Here is a 9,789-nt window from a genome sequence, read left to right on the forward strand (position 1 = left end):
AGTGCTTCGAACAAAGGTTTGTTGACTTATCACCCTTATATCTGTACTGTAATTGTCATGAACTCAGCCCTTACAGTCAGTGGTAGATTTACATTTTAAAAGGAAAGGGGTGGGGATGGGGGGACAGGAATTTATATGCATAATATTGCCTTCCTTACCCCACCAAGAATCCAAGAGGTGATGTATGTAAATAGCCAGGAAAACAGCTGTACTTAAGCCTGTCTCCAGAGGTTGTTTTTTCTTTAGTCTCCCTAGGCACAGGGGAGGCTGTAGTCTCTCAGCATGAATAAAAAGCAGGCTGTATAAAACAAGCTAATGGGAGAAATTGCTGGAGGGACTGGTCATGAGGTCAGAGGGAAAAGCTGCCAGGGACTGCATCTTTGGACTGGAGGTGCAGGGCAAGAACAGGTTATTTTTCTGATATCATTTTTGTTTATTTATTTTCATATCTTCATCTGTATTTCAGTATATGGTTATTGGTTTCCTTTTGATTTTTTGTGATTACAAGCAAACACAGTTGCAGGAGGATTCTCTGACTAATGAACATACAATTTATCCAGTGATCCCACTTCTGTTTACAAGTTGGGCGAGTTTTGATGCTCATGAAAAATGGGAAGAAAATTCATAGCAGAGTTTATGAACAGCTTCTCTGAGATATTTAAACATTATGCTAAGTAAAACATTTAGATTAAGATCAAAAGCTTTGTTGATAGTGTTTCTCATTAGTTAATCCTACTGTTTTAGCCAAACTATAATGCTGTGAACGGGACAAATTTACCAGTCAATGTATCCTCCTGCATGCTGTACAGCAAGGGTCGGTAAAATACAGCCCATTGGCCAGATGTTGCCCTCCACAACAGTCTATCCAGCTTGTGGCTCCCCTAAACATTTTAGAAAATTAATTTTTATCTGCCCCTGACTGCCTGTCAAAGATGACGGGTGCCAGGGCATCAGGCCCCAGGTGGAGCCAGTGGCAGGACCCAGCAGCTGAGCAACAAGGCCTGCCCTGCTCCACCCCACCCCCAGCCCTCCACTTCTCCTCCGATCCCCAGCCCCCAGCTAGAAACCTCTGCAGCTTCTGGCCTGGCAACCCTAGCCCTCGCCCTCCTGTTCCCTTCCCTCCCTCTGTCTAAGTGGAAAGGCAGATAAGAGCAGATGGGGGGTGGGGGGAGGAGATAAACCACTGTGGACTGCGTGGTGCTTTCTGGCCTGGGCTGGAGCCAGAGTGGGAAGGAGCAGTGTGGTGGCTCAGAGAGTGGTGGGGGGAGCTGTGGGAGGGCCGTGGAAAGTGGCAGCGGCATGGTGAGAAGTGGAGGAAGCAGCAGGGGCTGCAGAAAGTGGCAGCAGTGTGTGGAGCAGTGGGGGTCAAGGGGAACAGCGGGGAGAGAGGCAGGGGGCTGCAGAAAGCAGCAGCATAGGGTGTGGTGAGGGGAGCAATGGGGGCCGTGGAAAGTGGCAACAGCTGGGGGAATGGCTATGGTGGCAGGCAGGTGTGCAGTAGGGAAAGCAGGAAAATGGCAGGGGAGTGGCAGTGGCAGGTGGGAGCACAGAGCCTGTGCTGGTACCCTGAGTCTGGCAGGGACCCAAGGTGGTTGGCAGGACTGCAGCGCCTGTGCACAGGGTTTGTCTAGATGCATCAGATGAGGCTCGCACGCAGTGCAGGAGAACATTATGAGATGGAGCTGGCCGCCCAGCCTTGTCTCTCTCTTTCTCTCCCCCACCACCCACAGTAACCACCCCCGCACAAAGGGACAAGCTGTCCTGAAGTTCCCCAGGAGTTTGAAGCAAACAGTGCTCTCTCTAGTCCTGTGAGCATATGCAGTGGCTTCAGTGAAAGCCCTCTGAAGGCATAAGTCAATGTCAAACATAGGCCTTGGGTTGCCTGAGCAAAGGTAGGATTTATCCCTCTTAAAACTGCTGCTGGGTCTGGCACAGCCTGCAATCCTGCCACTTGTGGTATTATTCACATGCTGGCCCCACATGCAATGGAGCCTCATGGGTGGAGTCTGGCAGCCGTAAAATAGATACAGCAAGCTTTAGATTGATTTTTTCCTCCTTTTAACAGGCACATTTGGCTCCCAGCTTATCTTCTTGGCTGCTTCCTTCTCTGGCTCCAGCCTTTTGTGCTCTGGGAGATGTGGTTTATGGTATCTGAGCTTCCTTGATTTCTTTCATTCCTTTTCTATTTTCATTAATAATACATACGATTTCGACTACTCTGTCCTTCACAGAGCAGACGTCCTTATGCACACCCCATGTACTCAAATCCCATGAAAACACCCTCAAATATGCTCACAATTGCCACTAGCTCAATGAGATGTTCATATGTAAATAAGAGGCATTTGGGATCATAACGCCTATACAAAGTGGTTATATAGTACAAATTCTCTCTACTACTTTCCTATTCTCAAATACCCAGGATATACAGTATTTACAGCAGAACCTTTTAATAAAAATACAGTGAGAACATAAATCACCATAACCTCTGGCAAGACTGTTCTTGTATTGTTTTGTTGTATCTATCATGTAATATTTTCTATAAACTAGTGTTAGAATGCTTGAAGCAGCATATTATTCTAAAAGAATGAGATTAGCATTGACAGCATTGTTTGTCATATCAATATTTGTACCACCACATGGTGTCAAATCAATCACCAAGGTGTCGTTTAGTTATTGTGTTATCAAAATAGTCAGAAACATTATTCTATAGAATTGATACATTCTTGTGATATTTTATCATAAGCGCATTCCTAAATAGGGGATAGTACAGATTTACTCAAACAATAAGAATAACTGCAGACAAGTATGGTAAATCTCTCAGGCAATGAATCATTCCATTAAGAGGCAGTAGGGTCTGTAAGCAGACACTGGACTGGAAAAAAAAATCAGCAGACCTGAGTCTTACTGCCAAGATTTTTGTCTTTAAGCTCGTTATATGATTGTAGGCAGGTCATTTTCCTTTTACCCTTTCCTTGCCAGCCAAATGTTTGGAATATATATGAGCTGCATATCACAGGGACTGTCTCTTATAAAACTGTTGTGTTAGGGCTGATGGAGTTTAGGATTATTGATTTGTACCGGGTGGTTTGGAAAGGGGTGATCCTGTCCCAGGCAGGGGGTTGGACTACATGACCTGTGAAGGTCCCTTCCAGCCCTTCGTCTCCAAGATTTTATGATTCTCTATGAATCAAAAGCCTAGTGGAGCCCTGAGTCTCAACTGATTTTCTAAATATTCAGGATGATCTTTATAATCCAGTATTGCTCTGGGTTCCAACCAAACAGGAATGTATAGGAAAGTTTGAAGACTTTTTTTTAACTCCACATTGGTAAAATGATAATGAAGCAGTAAATTTTGCCCCACTAAATTATTCATGTGAAAAAACCACTTCATAGAATTCATGCACTGAGCACCTGGTTCACTCTTAGAACATATTTGTAAGTAATAACAGCTTTTCTTTAAATGGTCTCTATTTTCCCTCAATTCTGATTTTCCTAAAATTTTGCTAGAATTCCCTCACTTTTAAGGGAATGGAGCAAAGGCCTTGTGACAGAATCTTATTCACAAATTTCATAGACATTAGGGCTGGAAGGGGCCTTGGAAGATCAGAGTCCAGCCCCCTGCCCCAGGGGCAGGAAGTCAGTGGGGGTCGTAGGATCCCAGCAAGATAAAAATCCAGATTTCTCTTGAAGGTGTTCAAAGTAGGTGCTTGAACCACCTCCAATGGCAAGCTATTCCAGACCTTGGGGGCTTGGACAGTAAAGAAGTTCTTCCTTATGTCCAGCCTGAAATGGTCAGGGAGGAGTTTATAACCGTTCAACCTTGTCATCACTTGGGGTGCTCTGAGGAACAAACGTTCCCCCAGATCCTGGTGGTCACCCCTGATAAAAACTTATAGGTGGCCACCAGATCACCCCTGAGCCTGCGCTTTTCCAGGTTAAAGAGTCCCATAGCTCTCCGCCTCTCGTTATAGGGTCTGTTTTCCTGACCTCTGATCATGCACGTGGCTCTTCTCTGCACTCTTTCAAACTTCTCCACGTCATTTTTGAATTGTGAAGCCCAAAACTGGACGCAGTACTCCAGCTGCGGCCTCACCAAGGCTGAGTACAATGGGAGAATGACGTCCTGGGATTTGCTTGAGAAGCATCTATGGATGCAAGCCAGCATTTTGCTCACTTTACTAGCTGCAGCATCACATTGAAGGCTCACGTTCATCTTGTGGTCAATCATGACCCCCAAGTCCCTTTCATTCATAGTGCTAGCCAGCATAGCACTGCTGAGCCTGTAAGCATGCTGCAGGTTTTTTCTCCCAAGGTAGAGAACCTTGCATTTTTTGGTGTTAAAAACCATCAGGTTCTCATCTGCCCATTTCCTGAGCCTGTCAAGGTCAGCCTGGATCACCCTCCTGTGCTCAGGTGTGGATGCTTTACCACAAAGTTTGGTGTCATTGGCGAACTTGGCCAGTCTGCATCTGATACCAATGTCTACATATTTAATGAAGATGTTGAATAAAATAGGTCCAAGGACAGAGTCTTGAGGGACCTCACTGGTCACAGGGCACCACGACAATCAACTTATGTCAAGCACCACCCTCTGGGTCCAACCACGGAGCCAATTCCCCAGTCAGCGAATCATGGTGGACCCAAAGCCACAGTTAGCTAGTTTTGCCAAGAGGTGATCATGGGATACCAGATCAAAGTCTTTTTTGAAGTCAAGATATAACAACAATCTCTTTCCCCTTGTCCAGGTGATTTGTCCCCTGGTCGTAAAAGGAAATGAGATTGGTCAAGCAAGACCTACCCGCAACAAACCCATGCTGGCGATCTCTCAGGATGTTGCCATCAGCCAGTCTGTTAAGAATGGCCTCTTCAATAATCTTTTCTAAAACCTTCCCTGGGATAGAGGTCAGGCCGATGGGCCTGTAGTTTGCTAGATCCACTTTCCTCCCTTTCGTGAAGATAGGCACCACATTGACCTTCTTTCAATCTTTGAGCACTTCACCAGAGCATCAGGAGTTCTTGAAGAACCATGCCAGAGGCTGGTCTATGATGCTTGCCAGCTCCTTGTGTACCCTGGGGTGTAAACTGTCAAGGCCAGCTGACTTCAAGGTGTTCCTTTACAAGGTCAGCATTGATGGAGGGCAAGGAATCTCCCTCACCCGGGCCTCCCCATGGGACTGGTGGAAGACCAACACAAAGTACCCATTTAGTAGGTTGGCTTTTTCCTGGGTGTCAGTCGTCAGTTGTCCCATCTGGTTTAGCAGGGGTCCAGTGTTGCCCTTGCTTTTGCTTCGCTCCCCACATATCTAGAAAAGGACTTTTTATTGTGCTTGATACTAGTAGCCAGTTGGAGTTCTGTTGCAGCCTTGGCTTTCCTGGTTCACTCCCTGCAGGTCCGGACCAATGCAGAATATTCCTCCTTGGAGGTAGATCCCATCCTCCATCCTTTGTAGGTCTTTCTTTTTAGGTGCAGGAGGTCTGCTAGTTCCTTGCTGAGCCAGGGGGGCTGCTGTGCCCTTTTGCTGCCTTTCCTATGAGATGGGATAGACTTTGCTTGTGCATCTAGGATTGCTCCCTTCAGGAGCAACCACTCGTCCTGAACCCCACTTCCCTTTGGGTTGTGTCCCTTTAGGGCCTCACCAACAAGCCTCCTAAGCTTGTCAAAGTCAGCTTTCCTGAAGTCGAGAACTTCTGTATTGCTGACTGACTTGCCAGCTTTATGGCAGACAGTGAAGGTGATCAACTCATGGTCGCTGTCACCCAGCTTCCCTTCGATCGTTAGGTTGCTGATAGGTTGTCCCCGGTTGCCAGTACTAGGTCAAGCAGCGCTTTACCTCTTGTTGGCCCATAAACTTCTTGTGTCAGATACAGCTCATCCACACATGAGAGGAAGCTTTGCGACTGCTTGGATCTGGCAGAGCGCTCTTCCCACGAGATGTCTGGGTAGTTGAAGTCTCCAATGACAACCATAGACCAGGAGCATGCAGCCTCAGACAATTTCCTGGCTAACTCCTAGTCAAGCTCTTGATCCTGGGTAGGAGGTCTGTAATAGACTCTCACCATTGTGTCCCCTGTGCCGTGTTCCCCACAGATTTTAACCACCCTGGGAGCCAATGTTGGCTTGCAGGAATGTGTAGCTTTCCTTGACAGAGCTATAGCCCCACCCCTTTTGGCCACTCAATCTCTCCAGCACACGGTATAGTCAACTATACCTGTGTCCCAGTCATAGGTGGAGTCCTGCCAGGTCTCCGTTATCCCTATGACATCAAAATTATTTGTGTTAAGCAGGAGGACAAGTTCCTCCTGTTTATTCTCCAAGCTCCTGGTGTTTGTGTACAGGCAGGCAAGTGTCCCAGCCAGTCTGGCTGAGAAGAGCCTCCTCCCTAGTGGAGAGAGGTGGAGGCTGTCCTTTCCCAGCAGCTTGCTGCCTCTCTTACCAAAGAATGGACAGTGGTCATGGAAGCCAAAGCCTTCCCAATGACACCAGCACCGCAATCTTTGGTTCACTATCTCTATCCTCCTCTCCCTCCTCCACCCATAGCCTGAGACTGGGAGGATCAAAGAAAACATCACCTGCACCCCTTTGGCCGCGCTCCTAAATCCCTGTAGCACTTCATGACCCAGCTGGGAGCGCTCTGAGCAGTGTCATTTGTGCCCACATGGATAAAGGAGCATAGGGTAGTGGTCAGAGGGCTGGAGGAATCCAAGGATCTTTTCCATAATGTCTCAGATTCAGGCTCCTGGGAAGCAACAGACTTCCCGGCCTAAGGGGTCAGGGCGGCAGATTATCCCCTCAGTCCTCCTCAGGATGGAGTTTCCCATGACAAACACTTTGCGTTTTGTCTTAGGGAGAGTGGGGATGGTAGCTATGGTTGAACCTGTGCTGTCTACCGGAGCTGGCAGCTTAGCAGGCTCTACTGGGGCTCCAAGCGGTTTGTACCTGTTGCAGAGCTCCAGCGGGGCGGGGACCTTGGTACGGTGGGCCTTGAGGCCCTTGACCACCTTGGTCCAACCCTTGGGCTGGACAACATGGGAGGTCCTCAAGTCCTCCCCTGTCCTGGGGAAGGTGACCATGGGCTACCCTCTGCCTCCTGGGGAAGAAGGGCCTGGCAGTAGGAGTTGATCTCCTGCTCACAGTCCCTGATGGCATGCAGTCTCTGAGCTGCACCCTGGAGCTCCTCCAGCTGGCACACCAGAGACCCAAAAGGGGAGCAGACCCCACGAGGGGAGGTGGCCATGCTCCCAGACCCCAGAGCCTGAAGAAGTGAGAGGCAGCCCCCGCAGCCGAGAGCCAGAGGCTCCATCTGTGTGGAGCCTGCAACCATGGGCTCTGTCTGGGTGGAGGCCTCTGAGGTGGCAGAGGCGGGGGCCAAAGACCTCGAGGGGACCCTTGGGTTGCAGCGCTTGCCCATCTGCGGCATGCTGCTGGTAGGGCAGCTGCAGCTGGGACTGGCTTCCCTAGCGGGGGTGCAGTGGCAGGGACTCTGGCCCTCCCGCTCACCCTCCTGCGCAAACTCTGTGCTAACTCATGCACTGAGCAGACAAGTGCTCCTGTTTGTGTGGCCTGTTCACGAGGCTCTGGTCATGTGGCTCCCTGGGGGCTGGGTGAAGTAGGAGCCGGGGTGGAGGGCGTGTCCCTCCTGGGCTTGGACTCAGCTGCCCCACAGCTGTCTGGGGTTAGGGTCCCTTCCTCCCTGCTGTGGGCCCCACCTACCTCTGACTGTGCTGGAGGTCTGGGTCGGGGTCCTGCTGGGGGGTCCTGGGGGTCCCTAGGCTCAATGGGGGTGCAACAGGCTTCTGCCTGCATGTCTGTCACTGGTGCCAGGGACCAAACTGTGGCTAAGCCATCGGCAGGCCCTTTTTAAACTCAAGCAAGCTCCAAAAAATTCAGGAGGCCAATAGCAGAGATGGGGTGCTCTCTCACTGGGCATATGTTTGTCGGACTTCTCCCTTTTCTTCCTCCATCCTGAATTCATGGGCAGGTTCTCACTCCCAGGTCTGCTTTTGTATGTCCATCATTGATTGTCAAACCTTTTTACACCTGTAAACTTTATTGGGGTCTCAGCCTGCTAGCTTTAACTCCTTTTCTTTGGCTGGGGCCATTAGCTAAAATAAAAAAAAAAATGGAAATTGGAAGTAGTGTTCTTTCTGATGATAGTCTTCCCAAGCATTAAAGCCTTGCCAATAGGCTTCATATTCTTGCTCAGCTGTCTCTCTCTTTCTTGGCTTCCCTGCAGCTGGCTAACCACGTTCCTGTTTCAGAAACTCCAAGCTGCGACTTCTCCCACAGAAGCTGATTCTGGTCTCACTTGGATACTCTTCACTCCCCCCTTGCTATTTCATCTTTAAAGAGGACTTCCAGCCCTTGCCCTTCCATTTCTAGTCCCTCTCTCACTTCTCAGTCCTTCTTGTCTCAGCTCTTCCACTTCTCTCTTTCCCCTATGTTCAGTAGCAGGGTAAGGGTTCCCTGTTACACGTCTCATACCCACTGAAGTCAGTAGCAACACTCTTACTACCTGCAGTGGGAGAAAGATTGTACTTGAGGCACAAACAACTAACTGATGTTTCCAAATCACAGAACTAGATTATCATGGGGGATTTCAATTACTGTGACATCTACTGGGACAGAAGAACAGCAGTGCACAGGCAATCCAGCACATTTTTGGATCATGTCAGGGGAAGCTTTGTTGACAGCCAGAAAAGAATTGGTTGAGAATGCAACGGTGGAAGATAACTGACATGATAATGACCATAAAATGTCCAAGATCCTAAGGAAAGGAAGGAAAGAGAGCAGGAGAACAAAGAATGTACTTCAGGAGAGCAGACTTTAACAAACTCAGGGAACTGGCAGGCAGGACGCCCTGGATAGCAAGTCTGAGGAGAAGAGAAATTTAGGAGAACCGGTTATACTTTAAAGAAGGTCTTTGTTAAGGGTGCAGGAGCAAGATCTCTGGAGGCAGTGAAGAAATGAGAAATGCAGCAGAGAAATGCAGTCTGGTTAAAGAGTGAACTCTTCACTAATTTGAGAACTCAAAAAGGAATCCTATAAAGATGGAATGCAGGAGATGGAATAAGGCAGGCCAAGGCATGATTTAAGATGCAACTAGAAAAAGAGGCAAAAAGGCAATAAAAAGGATTCTAAAGTATATTAGAAGAGGAAGACCATGGAAATTGTAGGACCCTTACTAAATGCAGAATCTAAGTACAGGTGAGGTGGAGAAGGCTGAAGTATTTAGTGCCTTTTTTATATCAGAGTGGAAAAGGAATTGCCCAAGGTAATTTCAGAGACACTGCTTATTAACTTTGAGATTTTGTGGAGATCGGGTGTAGTCCCAGATGACTGGAAAAAACAAAATGCAGTGCTTATCTTTAAGAAGGGAAAGAAACAGGATCTGAGAAACTATAGACCAGTCAGTCTGGCCTTGATGCCAGGAATGAAGCAGATCATCAAGGGATCTTTTTCTAACCTGGAAGAGAACAAAGTGATCTGGAACAGATAACACGGATTCATCAAAAGCATTTCATGCTTGACCAACCTGATTTTTTCCTTCTATGACAAGATCTATGGATAGTGGGAAAACAGTAGAGATGATATGCCTTGAATATAGCAAGACTTTTGGATACTGTCCTCATGACTTCCTCAGTCATTAGTAAGCTAAGGAAATACAGACTGGATGAACGTACCGCCAGGTGGATTTATAACTGGCTGAATCTGTTTGCTCAGTGAGTAGTCATCAATGGCTCAATGTCAAGTACTGTGTCCAGTTCTGGGCGCCGCGCTTCAAGAAGGAC

This window comes from Crocodylus porosus, unplaced genomic scaffold (genome assembly GCF_001723895.1).
Source record: "Crocodylus porosus isolate Cpor-Errol unplaced genomic scaffold, CroPor_comp1, whole genome shotgun sequence".
Lineage (NCBI taxonomy): Eukaryota > Metazoa > Chordata > Crocodylia > Crocodylidae > Crocodylus > Crocodylus porosus.